Genomic DNA, 24,393 nt, shown 5'->3' on the forward strand with positions numbered 1-24,393 from the left:
TTCCCTTTCATGTCCCTCGACTCTTATAACTGCCATCTGGATCAAAGTTATGTGTTATTATAAGGTACCAAGGACTCCGACTTACTGGATCCACCGGACACTTTTCAATATGTAGTTGAAACAGAAGTATCTGATAATGAAACTGATCCTGGTATAGAGGACGATGAAGATGCAGATGAGACATGCCACTGATCGAACCTAATATCAAAGAGAGGAAAATGAATTACATTAATTTCTATAGAAACTTGCAGACAGTAACGGACGAAGTTCTTTGCAGTAATTTGTAAAGTAATAGCGGGCTCGACGAATCTGCAGTCCAAACAAAAAAGAAAGGTATCACGTTGCCAAGTATGTCCACGCCTTAAAAACACAAAAACTACCAAGACATGCACTAAATGTAAAACATAAGCGTGCAAAATGGATTCGATCGGCGAAAAGCTACGTCTTGACTTTGATTGTTGTTGTTGTGGTCTTCAGTCCTGAGACTGGTTTGATGCAGCTCTCCATGCTACTCTATCCTGTGCAAGCTTCTTCATCTCCCAGTACTTACTGCAACCTACATCCTTCTGAAGCTGCTTAGTGTATTTATCTCTTGGTCTCCCTCTACGATTTTTACCCTCCACGCCGGCCGGAGTGGGCGTGCGGTTCTGGGCGCTACAGTCTGAAGCCGAGCGACCGCTACGGTCGCAGGTTCGAATCCTGCCTCGGGCATGGATGCGTGTGATGTACTTAGGTTAGTTAGGTTTAATTAGATCTACGTTCTACGCGACTGGTGACCTCAGAAGTTAAGTCGCGTAGTCCTCAGAGCCATTTGAACCATTTTACCCCCCACGCTTCCCTCCAATATTAAATTTGTAATTCCTTGCTGCCACAGAAAATGTCCTACTAACCGGTCCCTTCTTATTGTCAAGTTGTGCCACAAACTCCTCCGAAATTCTGTTCAATACCTCCTCATTAGCATTCTTCTGTAGCACCACTATTCGAACGCTTCTATTCTCTTCTTGTTCAAACTATTTATCGTCCATATTTCAGTTCCATAAATGGCTACACTCCATACATATACTTTCAGAAATGATTTCCTGACACTAAAATTTATACTCGATATTAACAAATTTCTCTTCTTCAGAAACGCTTTCCTTGCCATTGCCAGTCTACATTTTATATCCTCTCTATTTCGACCATCATTAGTTATATTGCTCCCCAAATAGCAAAGCTCCTTTACTACTTTAAGTGTATCATTTCCTAATCGACTACATTCGATTATCCTCGGTTTGCTTTTCTTGATGTTCGTCTTATATCCTCCTTTCAAGACACTGTCCATTCCGTTCAACTGCTCTTCCAAGCCCTTTCCTGTCTCTGACTGAATTACAATGTCATCGGCAAACCACAAAGTTTTTATTTCTTCTCCATGGATTTTAATACCTACACCGAATTTTTCTTTTGTTTCCTTTACTGCTTCCTCACTATACAGAATGAATAACATCGGGGAGAGGCTACAATCCTGACTCACTCCCTTCCCAACCACAGCTTCCCTTTCATGCCTCTCGACTCTTATAACTGCCGTCTGGTATCTGTACAAATTGTAAATAGCCTTTCGCTCCCTGTATTTTACCCCTGCCACCTTAAGAATTTGAAAGAGAGTACTCCAGTCAACATTGTCAAAAGCTTTCTCTAAGTCTACAGGTGTTAGAAACGTAGGTTTGCCTTTCCTTAATCTTCATTCTAAGATAAGTCGTAAGGTCAGTATTGCCTCACGTATTCCTACTTTTCTACGGAATCCAAACTGATCTTCCCAGAGGTCGGCTTCTACCACTTTTTCCATTCGTCTGTAAAGGATTCGCGTTAGTATTTTGTAGCTGTAACTTACTTAAACTGATAGTTCGGTAATTTTCACACCTGTCAACACCTGCTTTCTTTGGGATTGGAATTATTATATTCTTCTTAATGTCTAAGAGTATTTCGCCTGTCTCAAACGTCTTGCATAGTAGAGTTTTGTCATGACTGGCTCTCCCAAGACCGTCAGTAGTTCTAATGGAATGTTGTCTACTCCCGGGGCCTTATTTCGACTCAGGTCTTTCACTGCTCTGTCAAACCCTTCACGCAGTATCGAATCTCCCATTTCATCTGCATCTACATCCTCTTCCATTTCCATAATACTGTCCTCAAGTACATCGCCCTTGTATAGACCCTCTATATACACCTTCCACCTTTCTGCATTGCCTTCTTTGCTTAGAACTGGAGTTACATCTGAGCTCTTGCTATTCATACAAGTGGTTCTCTTTTCTCCAAATGTCTCTTTAATTTTCCTTTGAGCAGTATCTATCTTACATTAATGAGATAAGCCTCTACATCATTACATTTGTCGTCTAGCCATCCCTGCTTAGCCATTTTGCAGTTCCTGTCGATCTAATTTTTGAGACGTTTGTATTCCTTTTTGCCTGCTTCATTTACTGAATTTTTTATATCTTCTCCTTACATCAATTAAATTCAATACTTCTTCTGTTACCCAAGGATTTCTACTAGCCCTCGTCTTTTTACCTACTTGATTGTCTGCTGCTTTCACTACTTCACCTCTCAAAGCAACCCATTCTTCTTCTATTGTATATCTTTCCCCATTCCTGTCAATTGTTCCCTTATGCTCTCGCTGAAACTCTCTACAACATCTGATTTAGTCAGTTTATCCAGGTCCCATCTCCTTAAATTCTCACCTTTTTGAAGTTTCTTCAGTTTTAATCTACAGTTCATAACCAGTAGACTGTGGACATAGTCCACATCTGCCCTGGAAATGTCTTGCAATTTAAAACCTTGTTCCTAAATGTCTGTCTAACCGTAATATAATCTATCTGATACCTTCTAGTATCTCCAGGATTCTTCCATGCATACATCCTTCTTTTATGAGTCTTGAACCTAGTGTTAGCTAAGATTAAGTTATGCTCCGTGCTAAATTCTACCAGACGGCTTCCTCTTTCATTTCTTACCTCCAATCCATATTCACCTACTATGTTTCCTTCTCTCCCTTTCCCTACTCTCGATCTCCAGTCACCTATGACTATTAAATTTTCATCTCCCTTCACTACCTGAATAGTTTCTTTTATCTCATCATACATTTCATCAATTTCTTCATCATCTGCAGATCTAGTTGGCATACAAACTTGTACTACTGTAGTATGCGTGGGCTTCGTGTTTATCTTGGCCACAATAATGCGTTCACTATGCTGTTTGTAGTAGCTTACGCGCACTCCTATTTTTTTTATTCATTATTAAACCTACTCCAGCATTACCCCTATTTGATTTTGTATTTATAACCCTGTATTCACCTGACCAAAAGTATTGTTCCTCCTGCCACCGAACTGCCAGGTTAAATTCACCCGTGCACATCTCCACAGCCGTCGTTCATCCATCTTATCAATGGCGCTTGGCGCACCACGTTTGCCTCGGCGCCGGGTTTGGATAGCGCCGTTGTGCCATCCACGGTATACCGTTACCAGAGCGGTAGGCGGAAATTTTAAAAATGCTTCGACTCTTAGCTATGATTATTCCGTTCTGGACAGAGATACATCGCTCCGTTTCCGCATTGCGACAACGTCTGAACTGTGCCCACGTCCCCACGACACGCCTTGTATATTATCCAGTGTTAGTGCCGTCTCTGATTGCTTATTGCACATTGATATCCAACGTTTGCGGTGACCGTGCATATTTGAAAATTTTCTGCATAACTGCTCTGAATAAATTCAGTGACGTAGAACCCTCTTTCCCTACTTGTCTTCGGTTCTTTACTTCTCACTGTCGCAGCATTTGTCTGATGGAAGCTGCGATATTCACCTATATTATATAGGTCTCCAGGCTTTCGAGGCCGTTGTTATTGATGATATAACAATCTTTACGCCAGATTATATTTCACTTCAAAATTCTTCACTGCTCAACATTGTGGTTCGTCTGTTGGAATATTCTTCATATTAATTTATGTTATTTTTTATTTTAATTTTATTTCCTGCAATTTAAAAATGATATTCCACTTAGGTACTAAGACAGGTAGTGTTTTCACAATATTTAAAAGCGTATGTTCATAACACGAGAATTATTTGAGTACACAATATTTTAACAGCGTTAAACAATGTTCCACCTTTATTGCAGGATGGGCTGTAAGTTTTGTCAATAGCAATACTTTGCACAGCGCAATGGTAATCAGCTGTGAGCTTGACTAGTGCATCATAGCCACAAGCCAGTTGATACTCGCAGTTTTAGTTTTGTTGTTATCTGAGAAACAAGGAATCATTTGCCAGAGGGGTATAGGCAACAGACACCGATACACTACATTCTACCAATCACGTACTATAGCTGCTTTCCAATCAGACACCAACGTAGAACAGACAATAGCGTATCGTTGATCCAACCCTTCAATAACAGCCTCCTCAAACCGTCCACTGATATCTCAGATACGTAACGTCCATAGCCGCTAGATAACCGAAAATGACAGTCTATAAAGAAAGACAGTCACCAGTATACAGTAGTGGACCTCCCTGAAGATGACCGCAGCAAGTCGCACGAAGCGTCGGTAATTTAGTTGTTTTATTAGTTTACAATGACGCTGCTCAATACCCGAAATTATTTTATCCAAAATAAATAGATGGTTAACAACAAAAAAGCGTGTATTTGCATTTCACACATGGCCATGATTGGTGTGGTGTTCCTGATTTTTTGTGGAACGTTTTACAAATAACCTACCTACATTTCGACAAGGTACTCCCAAAATAATTTTAAAAATTCAACTAGGTCAGTTGCGGAGTTTCCTTGTTCAGGCAGTCGAAAATCCGTTACTACAGAGGAGAATTTTAACGTTCTAGCGCAACTGGATCTCAAAGAAAAGTGTCCAGGGAGTATGGAATAACAAGAACAAGCCTTTGAATTATTCAGAAAAAACTGAAGATGAGACCATATAGGCTTGCTGCATGAAGATTATCCGTATAGAAGCATGGTATTCAGGGAGTTGTACACAATCTGATAAGAAACTGATCGGAAGTCTTACAAAAGCAAGAGTTTTTCAGCAGTGGGCTAAACGGGCCATATTTTTTCATGGTGTTGTCAGTTCTGTAAATTACCTACAGAAGTTCTTAGAACAGGAAAACGGTCCACTTTTGTAACATCTACAACCGGTTAAGAAAAAGTTGATATGTCGGTTATAGTGAGGGTACCCCAGATTATAGTGAGGGACTTTCTAAATGAACACTTTTCCAAATGGATTGCCGGACAAGTTACTATTCATTGGTCTCCACATTCTCCAAGTATCACACCCATGGATTCTTCATTCTAGTTTGTGCTTTACAAATGTGGTTTATTCCTTCAAGATATTTGATGTTGAGCACCTGATGGAATGAGCCCAATGAAATTTTGAAAATCCACAGTCCCGGAGGATTGCCGGCAGAATTAGTAAATGAGTGTTGAAAAGAGCCGGCCGCGGTGGTCTCGCGGTTAAGGCGCTGCAGTCCGGAACCGCGCGACTGCTACGGTCGCAGGTTCGAATCCTGCCTCGGGCATGGATGTGTGTCATGTCCTCAGGTTGGTTAGGTTTCAGTAGTTATAAGTTCTAGGGGACTGATGACCACAGATGTTAAGTCCCATAGTGCTCAGAGCCATTTGAACCTTTTTTTTTTTGTTGAAAAGACATAGTATTATTTTAAAACAGGTGAAACCAATTTGAGTACCTTTCGTAGGTTAACTAAACACTAGAATTATTTCTGTGATAAGAATAAATTTGCATTTTTATTTGTTTATTATTATTGTACCAAATGCATTTTGACTACTGACATACGGCGTCTCCTATACTTGTAAACTTTACCCTTATACACATTCCATATTTAGAGTCCACTACTGACCGGTTAGTAGGACATGTTGTGAGGCATCAAGGGATCACTAGTTTAGCATTGGAGGGTAGCGTGGAGGGTAAAAATCGTAGAGGGAGACCAAGAGATGAATACACTAAGCCGATTCAGATGGATGTGGGTTGCAGTATGTACTGGGAGATGAAGAAGCTTGCACAGAATAGGGTAGCATGGAGAGCTGCATCAAACCAGTCTCAGGACTGAAGACCACAACAACAACAACAACAACAACTGACCTAGTCTCTTGAATTCATAAATTTAATTTGCGAATACCTTGTCGAAATATAGGTAGAATAATTGTAAAACGTTCCAGAAACAAATAACAATTGAAACTTATTTACTTCTCTTTTTTTGGAACTTTGCTTAAGTAATCTGTCTTTATAAAAAAAAAATATCTTACCAACTATTAAGCCTCCTCAATTAGCCCTTTCACCTCTTTAACTGAGTTTATCGTATGAACTTAACAAGAGAAAGAAAATCTGCTTCAACGACATTCAGAATCATGTTCTTGGATCAAATAATGAACGATTAAGTAAACCGAAAAGAAAAATAATCAATAACTTTCAATAAGGTACATGAACACATCAACTAGGCATTTACTTTCATTAATCAAAGTCACTAAAAGTCTTTTTCCTCCTGCCACCGAACTTCACTAATTCCCACTATATCTAACATTAACATATCCATTTCCCTTTTTAAATTTTCTAACCTTCCTGCCCGATTAAGGGATCTGACATTCCACGCTCCAGTCCGTAGAACGCCAGGTTTCTTTCTCCTGATAACGACGTCCTCCTGAGTAGTTCCCGCCCGGAGATCCGAATTGGGGACTATTTTACCTCATAAATATTTTACCCAAGAGGACGCCATCATCATTTAACCACGCAGTTGCATGTCTATGCAACTGCTGAGCAACTTACTGCTCAGATGACCCAAGGAGTCTCTTCAATGACTTTGCTGCGTACGAGCCTCCGATGCAGGCACCTGGCTGAGGCACCCATACTTACCGCTGTTCGTCCGTTACGAGGGTTGGGATTTTCACACCAATACTACAATTAAATGTCCGCTGAGTAGTGACATGTAGCCTTTTCAGATGGTTCACGTTTTATGCTCCACCGACCTGTACGGCATGAAACATCATGGAACAATCGTCGAAAGAGTCTAAGACGGAGGGCAGTGCCTAGGTGATCTCGTCATTCTCGAAGGCAGAATGGATTAATAGAAGTATGCACCAACCCTTGAAGACCGCGTCCACAACTACATGCAGTTTATTTTTTCTCAGCATGATGTCAACTAGTGGCAGGACAATGCAACATATCACAGAGCTCGCAGTATACGGCCAGGATGAGTATATTGTACTGGCCACCAAATCCAGTCGATAATCTGTGGAACCACCTCGATCGGGATTCTTAACCAAGAAACCTAGGGCAGCCGGCCGCGGTACTGGAGTCGACATGGCTCCACATGCCACTTCGTATCTTTTGGAATCTCTTCCGACTGTCTTCCTCGCACGCCTCGCAGCGGTTCGAGCTGCAAAAGGTAGTTACTCAAGCTTTTTACAGGTAATCACGTTAACGTCACTGGACAATGTATCAACTGGAGAAATGAAATGGGAATACTCTTCAACAGAACATATTAGAAACAGGTTCGTTTGGTTAATGACACAATACCGATTTTCTCTAATGTACATCAACTTCAAAAACACTAGGAGAGACTAAATAAATACAATATGTGATCCAAAGTATCCGGACACCCCCAATAACATACGCTTTTCATACAAGGTGCATTGTGCTGCCACCTAATACCAGGTACTCCATATCATCGACCTCAGTAATCATTAGACATCGTGAGAGAACACATTGGGGCGCACTTCGGAACTCACGGATTTCGAACGTAGTCAGGCGATTGGGTGTCACTTGTGTCATACGTCTCTACGCGAGATTTCCACACTCCTAAATATCCCTGTGTCCACTGTTACCGATGTGATGGTGCAATAGAAACGTGAAGGGACACGTACAGCACATAAGTGTACAGGCCGACCTCGTCTGCTGACTGACAGGAAGCGCCGACAGTTGAAGAGGGTCGTAATATGTAATAGGCAGACATCTATGCAGACCATTGCACAGGAATTCCAAACTGCATCAGGACCCACTGCAAGTACTATGACAGGTGGGAGGTGAGAAAGCTTGGATTTCATGGTCGAGCGGCTGCTCATGAGTCACTCATCACGCCGGTAAATGCCAAACGACGCGTCTCTTGGTGTAAAGAGCGTAAACATTTGACGAGTCAATAGTGGAGAAACGTTGTGTGGAGTGACAAATCACGGAACACCATGTGGCGATCCGATGGCAGGGCCGACCGGGGTGGCCGAGCGGTTCTAGGCGCTTCAGTGTGGAACCGCACGACGGCTACGGTCGCTGGTTCTAATCCTGCCTCGGGCATGGATCTGTGTGATGTCCTTATGTTAGTTAGGTTTAAGCAGTTCTAAGTTCTAGTGGACTGATGACCTCAGAAGTTAAGTCCCATAGTGCTCAGAGACATTTGAACCGATGGCAGGTTGTGGGTCTGGCGAATGCGTGGTGAACGTCATCTGCCAGCGCGTGTAGTGTCAACAGTAAAATTCGGAGGCGGTAGTGTAATGATGTAATCGTATTTTTCATGGAGGGGCCTTGCCCCCCGTGTTGTTTCGCATGGCACTGTCACACCACAGGCCTACATTGATCTTCTCAGCACCTTCTTGCTTCCCAGGGTTGAAGAACAATTCCGGGATGGTGATTGCATCTTTCGACACGATCAGAACCTGTTCATAATGCACGGTCTGTGGTGGAATGGTAACACGACAATAATATCCCTGTAATGGACTGGCCTGTACACAGTCCTGACCTGAATCCTACAGACCACCTTTCAGATGTTTTGGAACGCCGATTTAGTGTCAGGCCTCACCGACGGACATCCATACCTCTCCTAAGAGCAGCACTCCGTGAAGAATGGGCTGCCATTCCCCAAGAAACCTTCCACCACCTGATTGAACGTATGCCTGCGAGAGTGGAAGCTGTCATCAAGGCTAAGGGTGAACCAACACCATACTGAATTCCAGTATTACCGACGGAGGACGCCACAACCTTGTAAGTCATTTTCAGCCAGGTTTCCGTATATCACATAGTGTATGGCAAACATATCTGAACTCCATTTACACCGCTTGTAAGGGCATTCCAGGATAGGGTGTGATGAGAAACAATTGTTCAGGAAAAAATCTATATTTTATGCGGTCTCCGAGTTGATTAACATTGAAGTTAGCCAATCAGGCCGTTGCGCGCTCCATTTCAAACTGTCCATCAGATTCAGAGTCAGTTGTTCTCATAGCATAGAAGATAGCGCACAAGATCAGTCAGTCTTTGGCTCTAATTCCATATTTACTACTATTCTATACTATTTCTGTGTCGGTCTCTTGTTCGGTTTTAGGAAACCAAATGAAAAACACGTTTTCTCTGAGGGATCATTTCACTTTGCAAAAGCAACTAACTGTCCTATTGTCTAACTCCAATAACTCGGAAATAGCTCAACGTGTATAATCTTTTTCTTAACAGTTATTGGTTAGCATGGCCTACACTGAAACACGGCTAAAGCTTTTCCAACAGTTTCTAACCGCCCTGTATAATTCACTTAGAACAAGGATTGGATTGGTTGGTTGATTCGGGGGAGGGGCCAAACAAGCTAGGTCGTCGATCCTATCGGATTAGGGAACGATGGGGAAACTATCGGCCCTGCCCTTTCAAAGAAACCGTTCCATCATTTGCCTGCAGAGATTTAGGGAAATTACGGAAAGCCTAAATCAGGATGGCCGGACTCGGGTTTGAACCGTCGTCCTCTGGAGTACGAGTCCAGCTGACCACTGCGCCATCTCGCTCGGTCAAGGTTGGGCCCTTTAGATCGGTTTCGTACAATATAAGGGTACACCTGTTTCATAGTGTAAATTAATCGCGGAAGCACTCCATTAGCCTGCGGGTAAGCAATTTCTCACCAGTACCCTCACTTCCAAGAATACAATTCCGATGTGGCTTGCTGGATGAACGTTGTGACATTTGGTAGGATCGAAATAGGTTTTGTTAGAAGTAAAGCGTCTGTGAGTGACGTTTGTCGTGCATGAATAATTCAGTACACAGAACAACGCCCTACGGAATGAAATTGATTATGCTTCGTGTCACGGTCGGGCAAAGAATTTTAATCCTACAGGACGCTTCTAATTTGCGTACACTCCGGTGTACAGTGAAAGCTTACTCTGGACGCTTCTGCAGTTCGAGCTAGTATTTTCCGATACTTTAGTGTAAAATATTGAAAGAAAAACATTTGTCATAATTATCTATTTTTTCTTTGAAACAGCACGTTTTCATACCCTGCAAGCTCTAGCTCATGAATCACTGGATCAATTCGAGAGAAATATGATCGAACTGTGGTCTGCTCGCTCTGTTCAGTAACGTCATAACGCAGTTTAAATAACAATGACCCATGTTTAACTGCGCATTTAAAAAGCTGATATTTTTTGTTGTGTTGGAAACACTCAAAAATGTTCCTAAACGAGAATTTTCCAAGAAGGAAGTCACTGTAAACATTATTCTCCACAGCTATGTAATATTCACACTCCATCTGCGTACTGCTGAGGTTGCAATATTTGAAGATGCTTCATACATTATTTCCGATATCCCTTGTATCATCTGATGTACTGCAGAAGTCTGTCATCAAATATTTGCCTTCTTTTTCTTTTGAGTCAACAGTCTTCTGACTGGTTTGATGGGCCCACCACGAATTCCTCTTTTCATCTGAGTGGAACAGATGAGCGCTACGTCCTTACTTATCTCAACCTCTGCCTCAACTGAAAAACTGTCTCCCGTATCTACTGCTTTGTCAAATATAATTTTACAGCAAACCTTTCAAATTATTTCTCTGCATCTGTTCGCGTGGTATGTTCTGCTACTGAAAAAAAAGTAGGAGGAAAGCTTGAATTACTCATTAAAAAAGTTAAAAATTAACGAGGTCATTCTCATTACTTAACTTACTGTCTTCATTCGATTTACATCGACATCTTTGTTGCCTCATTAACTAGAGGTGTATTTTTGCTTCGAGGAGGATATTCAGGTTATAGATCGAAATTTGTAAGCAAAATTACTTGTCCCAAGCAATTTGTCAATCACTTACAGCATTTACATCTCATCATTCTGACACAGCACTATTCCAACGATCAAAAATGTCTGAAATTAAGAATACTACATGACACATAATTTACAGCAACTTTCCACCAATCACCTACAATAACTTCCAGCTACTAGTCAATAAGAACAAAGATAATGTATAGATCAAAGAAAATCTTTCATATAACAAGTGAGCTAGTTATCGATTATCTTTTCTGATCTTATTCTGGAAGTGCATGATTAACGACTCAAATGTCAATTACATGAAGTATGATTATTCCTGAATAACGAAATTTCGAAGTAAAATAAGTATATGATATATTAAGTTCTTTTGAAATTAATAAATTTAATATTCAATATGTTACATTCATGCTGAAACGCATTTTATTCATGTTAGTTTACAAATATATTTTGTTTGTGTTCTTAAACTAATACGAAACGTGAGACTGAAATATTGAATTGTCTCGAATGAAAAACACTCCACAGTTGCACTAACTGTGTTTGTTCTAAATCTTGACCTTGATTTCAACTATAATAAAATCGCCTTCTTCAGAAGTCCTAAAAAGTGATCAAAACAACAACTCGACCAATAATACAATCTATACATAAACTTGTAAAATTACGTATATGGTAACATTACTTGCATAAGCTTTTAAAAACGAAAAACGTCTTAGCCCCGCGGCTGCGTTAGGATCAAAAAATAAAAATACCTTCAACAGACTTAAGCCTGTTTCGATTTAGAACACAATTAGTGCTACTGTGGGCTGTTTTTCATTCGAGGAAATTTCGTAACGGTTGCTGGTGTTGCTGACATGATAAAAATAATTAAATATTGAACTTACCTATATCGTATAGTAATTGTATGCAGCGTATCGAGTAATCCAGTACGTAACAAAAAATGTGTCACTGAGCATTTCTATTATTTGGCTAGTCACAGCGTACACGTTAGTATTTTAACGTGTAATACACGTATTTTTCTGTACTATTCGTTGCCGGATTTGTTCCTTCTCGTAAGAAGGTAATTATTCAGATATTTCCCAATTCTTACTACGTATTTCGCAGTGGAAAAACTATGCTGGGGTCTGCGTTCAAAGTACCCTCCAGCTATATTTCGGGGAACAGTAAAAGTAATAGACTTAGTTCAACGCAAATCCCTGCTAAAAGGCTTTACAGAGCTAAAATGACTTTTATCTACTGAATTGCGGAACAGAATAATTTTCGCCACTCGCTGCACGGTGCATCTTCCGCGTAACCGAATTTCCTGCCGCTGCAGAAATGTCCATTCTGTCGGAGCGGGTGAATGCATTGTGCGGGAAACCGTCAGAGAGGGTCGACCAGATAGCCGAGCCGGAGCAAATCTTGTGCAGCCGCCCACACGTGCAGAGTAGTGACCTAAATTTGTGCCCAATTTCGGAGTGGAACGTTGAGCAGACCAGTGGGCCGCAATCCGGGAAATGGCTTTGCGGAAATCATTCAGGCCATTGCTCTAGGCATGTGTTATCCACGCATGTACGTGCGTCCATACATACAGCTTCTTTGATATTTCCTCTCCGTGGCCAGCTCTTAGTTGAAAAAGCCTGTTGTAACACTACTCCCTGGTCGCTCGACGGAGACCATCGCTGCGTTACGTCTGCAGACGTCATTACATAATGCTGGGGCGTTATTAAAGATACTCCTAATTTACTCATACCGACCATTATGTGTGGGTGACGAAATTCTAAGACACAGTCCTAAATTAATTTTGCTTACATCCATGAAACTCCATTACAGTAGGGTCTACTAATTCATATATTTTGAATATTAATGATTCTCTCTTTTTTTTGGTAACTAAGTGGCGCAAATCTACCGCATTGTGTTCCAATCGACCACAAAGCTGTAGTGGTGTGCGAATGCCAGATCCTGCAGCACTGTCAAATCGTGAGAAGGGAATGCATCCACACAAAAGACCCACAACAAAGTAATTTATACTTCTGTAAGAGAAATAAACCACAGGATTAAAGTTATGTTACCTTTAAAGTCTCGCATACTGCTCTCGTTCCCTCATTTCAAATCATGGATACCAATCAAAAACGTGTAAGTAATACTGAAAACCCCAAAAATAATACAGTTTTGGCAAAAGTCTCTGTTAAACGCCATGATTGTTTATGTGTGCTTAAGACACAAAACGTTAACTAACAAAAATGGTTTAGAAGCGTGCCTCTTTTTACGAGCTAACTTTCAGCTTTCCTCAACTACTTTTTGCACGAAAACATCGAAAGATGGAAGGAAGTGTATGTGACACATACAGTCATTTTTGGATTAGAAAACTGTTCTCCTTTCCTAAACTCCCAGTGGTCACCAGGTTATCTAGTTGTTGTTTCATCTAAATGACTACATCAAGCTGCTGAAGGATATTTATTATTCTCTAACTAGTTCCAACCTTGAGGTCACTATCTGGCAGAACCTGGACACAATACGCAACATATGAGTGCAGACAGTCATTCATTTTGTCTCGTAGTATTCAGGCACTCTCGTATAGGAGTAACCTGTTTGAAGTTCTCGAATTTGTTAGTGCATTGCAGCATATTAATCACCAAAACCTTCTTCTGAGGCAGAGATTCAAAATACTGCTTCAGTTGTAAGTTACTTTATTTTTACACTACCGGTTTCGGACTGTAATAAGCCCATCCTCAGTTGTCGTAGCTGTGCTGCGGTCCCCGGGCGCCGCGGTATTTTCAACCTCTGCTGTAATGCTCAGTTGCGGATGTTCTGCCAACAGGATTGTTTGGACTCCCTGTTCTGCGCTCATAGGCAGCACACCGCGCCTGGTACACGCGGCACTTGGGGACCAGAGCCCACACAGCTACGACACCTGAGGATGGAATTATTACAGTCCGAAACCGGTCGTGTGAAAATAAGGTAATTTATAACCGAAGCGGTATTTTCAACCTCTGCTATAATGCTCAGTTGCGGATGTTCTGCCAACAGGATTGCTTCTTGTGAGGATTTTCGTCTACTTCTAAGTCTGAAAACATTTTGCAGCTATATCACTAATACGAGAATGTTCATAGATGTGTTACAACGCAGCAGGTACATCTCAGTTCTTGTCAGGTTATAGAAAAATAACTTCTTCCTGTAGAATGAGATTTTCACTCTGCAGCGGAGTGTGCGCTGATATGAAACTTCCTGGCAGATTAAAACTGTGTGCCCGGCCGAGACTCGAACTCGGGACCTTTGCCTTTCGCGGGCAAGTGCTCTACCATCTGAGCTACCGAAGCACGACTCACACCCGGTACTCACAGTTTTATTTCTGCCAATACCTCGTCTCCTACCTTCCAAACTTTACAGAAGCTCTCCTGCGAACCTTGCAGAACTAGCACTCCTGAAAGAAAGGATACTGCGGAGACATGGCCCAGCCACAGCCTGGGGGATGTTTCCAGAATTAGAGTTCTGCAAGGTTCACAGGAGAACTTTTGTAAAGTTTGGAAGATAGGAGACGAGGTACTGACAGAAATAAAACTGTGAGTGCCGGGCGTGAGTCGTGCTTCGGTAGCTCAGATGGTAGAGCACTTGCCCGCGAAAGGCAAAGGTTCCGAGTTCGAGTCTCGGCCGGGCACACAGTTTTAATCTGCCAGGAAGTTTCAACTTCTTCCTGTGTTTCTCATGTCCACAGAGGCTGCTGAAGTCAACTACCTTCCAAGCCACTAATGTGAACATACAGCGGCAAACCAATACATAATGCATGAAATTTTGTTCGTCGGCCAATTTCGGCTGCAAAATAAAGAGGAATTTGTTGTGGGACATCGTAGAATAATGCCGCTTCACCTCCTACAGTTTTATGAAATTCTGATAGGTGGCGGTGCTATACGGAGCCTCCAAAGAGGCGTCTGAAACGGGGGTGCGTTCAAATGGCTCTGAGCAGTATGGAACTTAACATCTGAATTCATCAGTCCCTAGAACTACCTAAACCTACTTAACCTAAAGACATCGCACACATCCATGCCCGAGGCAGGATTCGAACCTGCGACCGTAGCGGTCGCGGGGTCCAGATTGAAGTGCCTAGAACCGCTCGACAACAGCGGCCGGCCACGGAGGTGCGTTCAAAGCAGGTAGCTGTCTTTGACTTTCTTTTGGCGGAAAACCAGAGCAACGGAAATATTCATAGCCGCTTGCAGCCTAGCCTGTCTACGGAGACCTGGTGGTGAAGGAGACCTGCCAGTGAACAAAGGCACAGTGAGGCACTGGGCGAGGAGTCTGTCATCATTGCAACAACATCGCGTTAATCTGTCCGATCTCCTTTGTGACGCCCACACAGCTGTGACTCCTAGAATGCTGGTAGGTGCGCACATGCTCATTCGAGGTAATCACCGCTACCGAGTTTCTCCATGACACCGCGAGGCTTCACACAAATCTGCTCACCCGAGACGAGTTCAGAAAACTTTACAAAATTGTTAAGGCTTTCGTCGAAATGACTGGACGAACAATCAACACCACGCTCAAAGAACATAAGCGACATTGCAGGTTGGGGCAGGTAGAGAAAAGGACCGTGGCAGAGCACGCACTGAATGAGACCGACCACGTAATAAAATTCGCCGACACGAAAGTTCTGGCTGTAGAGAAGCACTATCACACGCGCTTGTTCAGAGAAGCTGTAGAAATCCAAAAACACGCGAACAGTTTCTACAAGAAAGAGGAAAGCCTTAAGGTAAACGGATCCTGGCTTCCCGTACTGCAGCGAACTACCGTCGCAGGTAGCAAGAGAACTTCAACGGAAGTGACCGCGGAGAAGCCCTCGGACGCTGGCGCGCCAGGTACAGACAACCTGCGGCCGCGAGCTCGGCTCCAGTTCACCACCGGCAGTGGAGGGTGAAGCTCTGACAATGTCAGCCATCGTACTGGTGAAACGTCAGAAAAATCATTATATGAACTTCGTCCGAAGAACCCGAAACAGAAACCAATGGCAGTTTGTCACAAAACTTGATTGGACTGGTTTTTCTCATTAACCCTACAGAACCCTATAGCCCGGATCTGGAACCTTCCATCAATTTAACCCTATGAATAGTGATGAATTATGCACTCTGCATGAAGCAGTACGTTTATGATTGGGACGTTACTGATGCAGTAAGACTATGGCTCAGGCGTCGACCAATAGAGTGGTACCATGCGGGCGTACACGCCCTCCCAATAAGTTGGCATAAGGCCGTCGCATTAAACTGACATTATATTGAAAAATAGGATTTTGTAAGCAAGGGTTTAAGGGATAATATACTATATTGGATACCTGAAAAAAACCAACTTGCTTTCAGAACAAAAATGTGTAGCATTACTTATTGAACGCTCCTTGTTCGCTGTTGCTGGTAAACCTTTCGGGATAGAGGTCTTGGTCCAAGAAACTTTTCGCTTCCTAATGTTTGTCCAGAACTACTCCGGCAATACTAAGCGGAGAACAACGCCTCTGAAGACGTTCAGCGCAGTTTCGGACGAAACGTTAGGAGCAGAAGTTTTTCGTGGACCACGACCTTACACGTCGTAAAGTTTACCAGCAGCAATGTCATCAGGTCGTGAAAGCCTTCGCCTCTCATCCAGTTCTTTGTAATGCATAGAACTCATCATGAATAGCAAAAGATACACATCGTCCAAGAGCAGAAGCCCTTAGAAACTCATACGATGCCTTATATTAATAACACGCCGTCATCAAACTGCTATATGCGTTTTTCCCTTACACAGATTGGGATAAACGTAATAAAACTATAAATAAGCCGGAAGTAATATCGATATGAAAACTAAAGGAATCAGTATTTCATTTGTAAAATCACATTTCATGTGACAGGCGTCGAAGTGGGACAAAACGAATTAGCGGCTGGCCTAAGCAGGAATAGTAGCAGCTTATTATAAATTTACGCAGAAGCGATAGCGGTGACCAAACAAACCGTAAACTTGAGCAGATAGCCAATGACAAAACGCTGGTTCCAGAGTGAGAGAATTTGTAGTCCACTACACGGGACAGAGAGTACGAGGCGTATGCGGCAGACGTTTGAATTAGAGACTCGCTGATCGTTATCAAGAGTTATGCTGTCGAGGTAGGCGAAGCGCGTTGTTTGCAACAGTCTGAATGGGTGGCGTGCGTGAGTGTTTGTGTGTGTGTGTGTGTGTGTGTGTGTGTGCGTGTGTGTGTGTGTGTGTGTATCTGGATGAGTGGGAGGGATGATGAGAGGCGGAGCTGGGGATGCGGTTACGTTGTGAGAATGAAATGTTGCCCTACAGAAGAGGTGCCACTGAGTGGCGCGGGTCGTGTAGCCTACTTGATGGCCACACAAGCACTCAGTCAAATTACACTCGAGTCAGCATCCTGCGTGAACAGGCAATAGCGAAGTGAAAATGTTCGAAACAGTAGTTGAAGAAAACCAGGATGCCACCGAATAAACAGCGATGGTGTAACGCGGTCATGAAAAAACATATGAAGTGCGAAACATAAATTAAACGTCTTAACTGCACATGTAAGCAATGTGTACTTTTCTACGTTTCAAATCATGAAAATAAATTAACGTCTGTGAAATATAACTGACTCACTGTATTGCCGATGTAATAGCTTCTGGAATGGTTTAGGCTATGTCGTATGTTAATGGGCCATAGAGTTGTGTTCTAGGTGTCACGAATGAAAGGAATATTAAGTGAAAATATATAGTCATTCCATTTGCCTACCTAGTAATTCGTCATAGCAAAACCGACCTAAAATTTGTGTTGGTGGTTTAATTATTTTACGATTGATTATCTCGCTCGACTGAGCGGAACTATGCCAGTTTCCAAAACAAATTACCTGAACCGATGATTACGAGGAATAATTAAAAAACGTGTGAAATAGATTAATTAAAACACAGATTGACTCACCTAAAAATTGTACCACAAATATTGCAAAAAAGAGAGGTGTTATTGATGTGTAGTTTTTTTTTACAGAATGGATTGGTAGACAAGGGCTTGTAATGCCAGCCAATAAACAGATTGTAATAATATTTAGAAAGTGTAATTCTTGTGAAAACATACAACACTTGTTTAAATGGAATAATGCCTCTTGTCATTAACAAATTAAAATTAGGGTAAACTGCAATGTCAGTGGTAAAATCCGCCAGCTTAAACGAGAGCGCTAATGCACTGCTTCCTTCACTCGGGTAGGCACGCCGGCCCCGGATCGAGTCCGCCCGACCGGCCAGCCAGGATGTGGGTCTTAGGGGGTTTTCCGCATTCCCCCTAGGTGAATACCGGGCTGGTCCCCATGTCCCGCCTCAGTTACACAACTAAAAGACATCTGAATACGTTCGCACTATTCCCTGGATTACACCAGCCGCAGACACCAGGGGAAGTAGCAACGGGCGGTGTGTATAAAGGGCACGGACGTAATCAACGCGAGCTTATGACTCGCGCTTACTGGGAATTCGTCGTTCGGTGGGGAAAAATGGCAAGCCCCAATCCCTAGCACGAAGGAGGTTCAGCGGGTTACCCCGACCTTTTGGCCTAGGAAAACACGCTAATTCCTTCAGTGTAGCGCGCGTGCGGCCCAGAACATCTTAGGGCTTCACAGACCTGTTATTCCGTCCCAGGGGTTAGGGGGTGGCGGCAGGAAGGGCATTAGGGCACCCCTTAACATTAATCCTGCCAAATCCGAACCTAACCATGCCGACTCTGCGAACTGTGGTATAAAGGCACAAGCAAAAGGAAAGAAGAAAGAACAATGACAGTGATGTTTGTGGCAGGATTCTAGTGTGAGTCGTATTTTGACAAGTCTCCGCACGGACACTTGTTTGTGCCACTCAACTTGCGTAGCTGCTACGCTATGTGATCAAAAGAATCTGGACATCTGTCTGAAAATGACTTACAAGTTCGTGGCGCCTTCCGTCGGTAATGCTGGAATTCAATTTGGTGTTGGCCCACACTTAGCCTTGATAACAGCTTCCACTCTCGCAGGCATATGTTCAATGAGGAGCTGGAAGGTTTCTTGGGGAATGGCATCCCATTCTTTACTGAGTGCTGCACTGAGGATGTCGGCCTGGTGAGGCCTGGCACGAAGTCGGCTTTCCGAAACATCCCAAAAGTGCTCTGTAGGATTCAGGTCAGCACTTTGTGCAGGCTCGTCCATTACAAGGATGTTATTGTCGTGTAACCACTCGGACACAGGCCGTGCATTGTGAACATGTGCCATCCCCGAATCGCTCTTCAACAGTGGGAAGCAAGAAGGTGATTTAAACATCAATGTGGGCTTGTGCTGTGATAGTGCCATGCTTAACAAAAAATGGTTCAAATGGCTCTGAGCACTATGGGACTCAACTTCTGAGGTCATTAGTCCCCTAGAACTTAGAACTAGTTAAACCTAACTAACCTAAGGACATCACACACATCCATGCCCGAGGCAGGGTTCGAACCTGCGGCCGTAGCGGTCTCGCGGTTCCAGACTGCAGAGCCTGCAGTCCGGCCACTTCGACCGGCCATGCTTAACAACGAGAGGAGCAAGCCCCTACCATGAAAAACACGACCACACCGTAACACCACCGCCTCCGAACTATCTGTTGGCACATACACGCTGGTAGATAACGTTCATCGGGTATTCGCCATACCCACACCCTGCCATCGGATCGCCACATTGTGTACTGTCATTCGTCACTCCACACAACGTTTCTCCACTGTCCAATCGTCCAATGTTTAAGCACCTTACACGAATCGAGGCGTCGTTCGGCATTTACCGGCTGAAGTGTGGCTTATGAACCGCCGCTAGACTATGTAATCAAAATTTTCTCACCTCCCCTTAACTGTCATAGTACTTGCAGATTGTCCTGAAGCTGTTTGGAATTCCTGTGTGATGGTCTGGATAGATGTCAGAGTGTTACATATTACGACCTTCTTCAACTCTCAGCGGTCTCTCTCAGTCAACAGACGAGGTCGGCCTGTACGCTTTTGTGCTGTACGTGTACCTTCACGTATCCACTTCACCATCACATCGGAAACAGTGGACATAGAGATGTTCAAAGAGTGTCGAAATCTCGTACCGAGCGAGGTGGCGCAGCGGTTAGCGCACTGGACTCGCATTCGGGAGGACGACGGTTCAATCCCGTCTCCGGCCATCCTGATTTAGGTTTTCCGTGATTTCCCTAAATCGCTTCAGGCAAATGCCGGGATGGTTCCTTTGAAAGGGCACGGCCGATTTCCTTCCGCATCCTTCCCTCACCCGAGCTTGCGCTCCGTCTCTAATGACCTCGTTGTCGACGGGACGTTAAACACTAATCTCCCCCCCCCCTTCGAAATCTCGCGTGCAGACGTATGACACAAGTGACACCCAATCACCTGACCACGTTCGAAGACCGAGTGTTCCGCGGAGCGTCCCATTGTGCTCTCTCACGATGTGTAATGACTATTGAGGTCACTGATATGGAGTACCTGGCAGTAGGTGGCAGCACAATGCACCTAATATAAAAACGTATGTTTTTGGATGGGTCCGGATACTTTTGATCACATAGTGTATGTACAATGTTGTTATGATTGCTTACAGTGTGCTTGTGTGTTCCTTGAGTGCATTCCGACCTGCTAATGACGTACAGAGGGACTGAAAAAGCAGCAGGTCGTGAGTGGACGATGGGATTTACCAATGCAGTGGAAATGCCGACATGCCAATTGTGAATGGGGAGTGTAGGAAGAATGTAGTTGATTCTTGTACAGTGTGTGGTGCAAATTCTTTATTATCATCTTCAACTAGTTGGATGAAAGTGTAGTGCCTCATTTAGAAACGTAACAGAAGGAACAAGTGACCACTTAAGAATGGAAAATTTATGTTGTTGCTGCTGTTGCAGATGATCCGCGCGTTAGCTCCCGCGCAGTCACACGAGGAAGTGGCATGAGTGAGGCAAGTGTCTTACGCATTCTCCATCGACATAGGTTCCATCCTCATCATATCTCTCTCCACCAAGAGCTGCGTGGAAACGATTATGAGGTGGATCACTGAACGCACCTAAGTATCGCAGCTCCCTAACAGACCACCTTCAACGGATACTAGAAGACATTCCCCTGCAGACTACGAGCGACCTGTTGTACCAACATGCTGGCTGTCCATTCCCATAGTGCACGAATTACTATAGCATGTCTTCACAGATTTTTCTAAATCGTTGGGCTGGACGCAGGGGACGTTAACCTTGGCCGGCACGTTACCCGGATTTGACGCCTGTAGACTTCTTTCAGCTGAAGTGAGCTGTCTGCTAGGACATACCAAACACCCGATGATACGCAACGATGTATGTCTGGAAGGAGATCTACGGTGAAAAGCTACCACGTGTGTAGCAGTCGTCCTGTACCAGACGGGAAGCTGCTGTTGGTCATTTTGAACGCAATCTCTGATAGTCAACGCGTTACTGGCCAGAATCCAGTTAACTAGTGTAGCGCATTTGTTGTTCCGTTGTGTGTGCTACCACAGGTATTGTACAAGTGTCCTTGAGGGAAGTTTTCAAAGTACGATACCTCGTAAACGACCCGCACTAGAATCGTGCAACATAAACATTCTGTTTTGGCCCACTTTTAGCTAATGTCAACAGAATTAGTCAGTTAAAAACTGCAAGATTGCAAAACAAACTCGTTTTCTAAGTATTAGCACAATCTGTTTATCAGCTAACGATACGGGCCCCTGACAACCAATCCGTTCTGTGTAAGCCGCACATCAATGGCACTTCCAGTTTGTTCAACATTTGTGGTGCAAGTGTTTGGTGATTCAACCTGTATATTATATTACGTCCAAACGAGATGTTAATGGTAATAATGGAACTTACACAAGTTAAATGTTTATATAGACTACAAATAATTTATTAATATCCTGATGCAATACGGTCACAGCCCATTTTCAAACGGACACGAAACAGGTCTTATGATTTTAAGCGACGTCACTGTCGAGATACTTTGTTATCAATTTGTTTCATATTATTTTGAAGGACTTAAGGATATTATTATTGATCGAGGCAAACATGTAATTATGTGATACCAGTCTATTAGTGTAGAGAAATATTATTCAGATGAAACGTTAATCAAAGACAACAGCCACCAGGAAATTAGCGACTGTTAAAGCTGTAAACGTTTCTAGTTAAACTACATAATGATAAGTATCGTATCCGAAATTACACTGAATTAAATAAATATGTAGGTTTTCATACTAAAAACCTAACAATAATTTTTTGACCTACAATACAACAGGTAAAGCGTCATCAACACTAAGGCAGATTAGTTGAGCACCGTAGTGCTTCATTAGTATATAGTTTTGTTTGAAATGGTATCCTGCGGACTTCGAATTGATTTACTCAACCAGTCACATTTGGCAAAAAATTGAACGTACCTCCGAATACGGGGCAACATGGCGTTTTTCATAAACACACTGCCTGATGTCAAAGTATGGACAAAAATAAATAAAAACCTTTGAACCGACCATTCGATTTACAGTCTCGCACTTGGCCATTTGAAAGCCATAGAATGTTCTGTTTTATTTAACATTTCATCTCGTCCATAATGTGTAATATACGTCTTATTCTGTCCGGGGCGTAGCAGTACCCGCAACCCTGTCATTCTGTTTTAATTTAGCAATCTGTGATGTGGCAAAATTAGAACTTTGTTTCGCTGGTATTGACACATCTACAGCAGTTGGACAGGAATTAAGAAGGTGATGTATTTTTAAATTGCTACTTAGTCGATATCTTTCTATTCGAACTGAACTTCCTTACACCTGTTCGTAGTATTAAAGCTTTATTCAAACGAGGACCCATTTTCTTGGTTCCTTACTAAGGCGTTATTCTTTCGTATCTCAGTTTCCTGGACTTAATTCATCATGGTCTTGAAGCGCCAGAAAGAATCTCGGATTTTTATGCAGCACTGTGTTAGCTTTTGAGAAACTTGCTGTCAGGCTTAAAATATATGTTGAACTAGGATTCGCAAAGGTACCATTCACTTACGTAAAAATGGTAAGGCGATAAAGTTACAGGGAAACAATTTACAAGCACAAGAAGTTGAAAAATATGAATGACTATTTGATAAAAATTTCGTCTATATTTTACTAACTAAAATAACGAAATTCTAATTATCTAAAACTTCTGACAGACAGTAATGATAAGAAATGTACTAAAGGCTAAGATCAATCCATACCTTCAAGTCCCCAACACTCTATTGCTGCTTCGTACTGTGTGTTGAGCACAATCTTGAATACTTATTTTATGATGGCAGTATGAATAATAACTAAAATAATGAAAAGCTGTTGTCTAGACGGCAGTTCGTACGTGAAACACCAAACCCATCTCCGGCTCTTACGGGCATTTTATTTTCTTGACAGCAAAATATCCTAGCTAAGAGAACTGGGCAAAATTTAAGCTACTAGAAGAAGTTTCAGACAGTTCAGAAACAGCTCATTCAGCAAGAACATTACTCACTTAAAGTGTGCATCTAGGGCTCTGTCAGAGTATGGGTTCGAAGTGGTTTACATAAAGTTGCCGTTACTGTATGTAAAACTAATTCATTACATGTCCATGGGCGTTTAGTAACCAAAGATATAGATAATTATTTTCGATGAAAATCAAGATTCATTACATCTTCATTTCCGTTTTTCTTTTATTATATTAAACACTAGTCTTGCCTAATCTTTACTACTGTGATGTAGTTCAACACGGCACAAATAGTGAAAATTCGAGATGCCTCGAGCTAGTGATGAATGCTTGCGTTAGATACGTATGCAATATACGGTTGTATGATCATATCAGTCCTTCATACTCCCAGCTAGGTTGGATACGCCCACATAAGGCACGCGATCTCCACACGATGTGCTTACTTCAACGATTTCTTAGCCACTGGTGCCCCCAATACTTATCTTCTCACATTAAACACCTATCATCATTCCACAACCGCAATACCAGATCGGATACATCTAGCATCTTGGCTGTACCTTTACATAACACAAAATCTTTCTCTGTGTCCTTCTCCATCTCAGCCATACGACTATGGAACGCGCTCCCCTGTGATCTGCGTCTTATCCAGAACCACTTAACATTCAAGAGGGAACTCAAGACTTACATATTAGGGACGGTATAGCCACCATTGTCGTGCCCCTCTCATCTTTTTCTTTCTCCTCTCCGTCATAGCTTCGAATTTTACCATTCCATTTCTCCTCCTCTAACTTATCTACCTTTTCTATATCTCTTTCACCCCATTCTATCGTCTTATGTCTCTGCTTGATGAGAATAACTCACAAGCTGCAAGAATATAACGAGAAAATTCCCAACTAGCAATAGGACTGACATTCATAAAAGAAAAAATATGTTCATTTTCCTATACATAGTCATTACTATTAT

At 42.6% G+C, this 24,393-nt stretch overlaps 1 protein-coding gene and 1 non-coding gene across 2 annotated transcripts in view; both read left to right on the top strand.

The window, feature by feature from the left end:
• Nucleotides 1–24,393, top strand: part of LOC126094713 (zwei Ig domain protein zig-8-like) — a 989,984-nt gene that overhangs the window by 205,680 nt on the left and 759,911 nt on the right. The window lies entirely within an intron of this gene.
• Nucleotides 20,079–20,151, top strand: Trnaa-cgc (transfer RNA alanine (anticodon CGC)). The gene has a single exon. It is a non-coding gene; the product is annotated as a tRNA-Ala (tRNA).

The sequence above is a fragment of the Schistocerca cancellata genome, chromosome 8, assembly GCF_023864275.1.
Source record: "Schistocerca cancellata isolate TAMUIC-IGC-003103 chromosome 8, iqSchCanc2.1, whole genome shotgun sequence".
Taxonomy (NCBI): domain Eukaryota; kingdom Metazoa; phylum Arthropoda; class Insecta; order Orthoptera; family Acrididae; genus Schistocerca; species Schistocerca cancellata.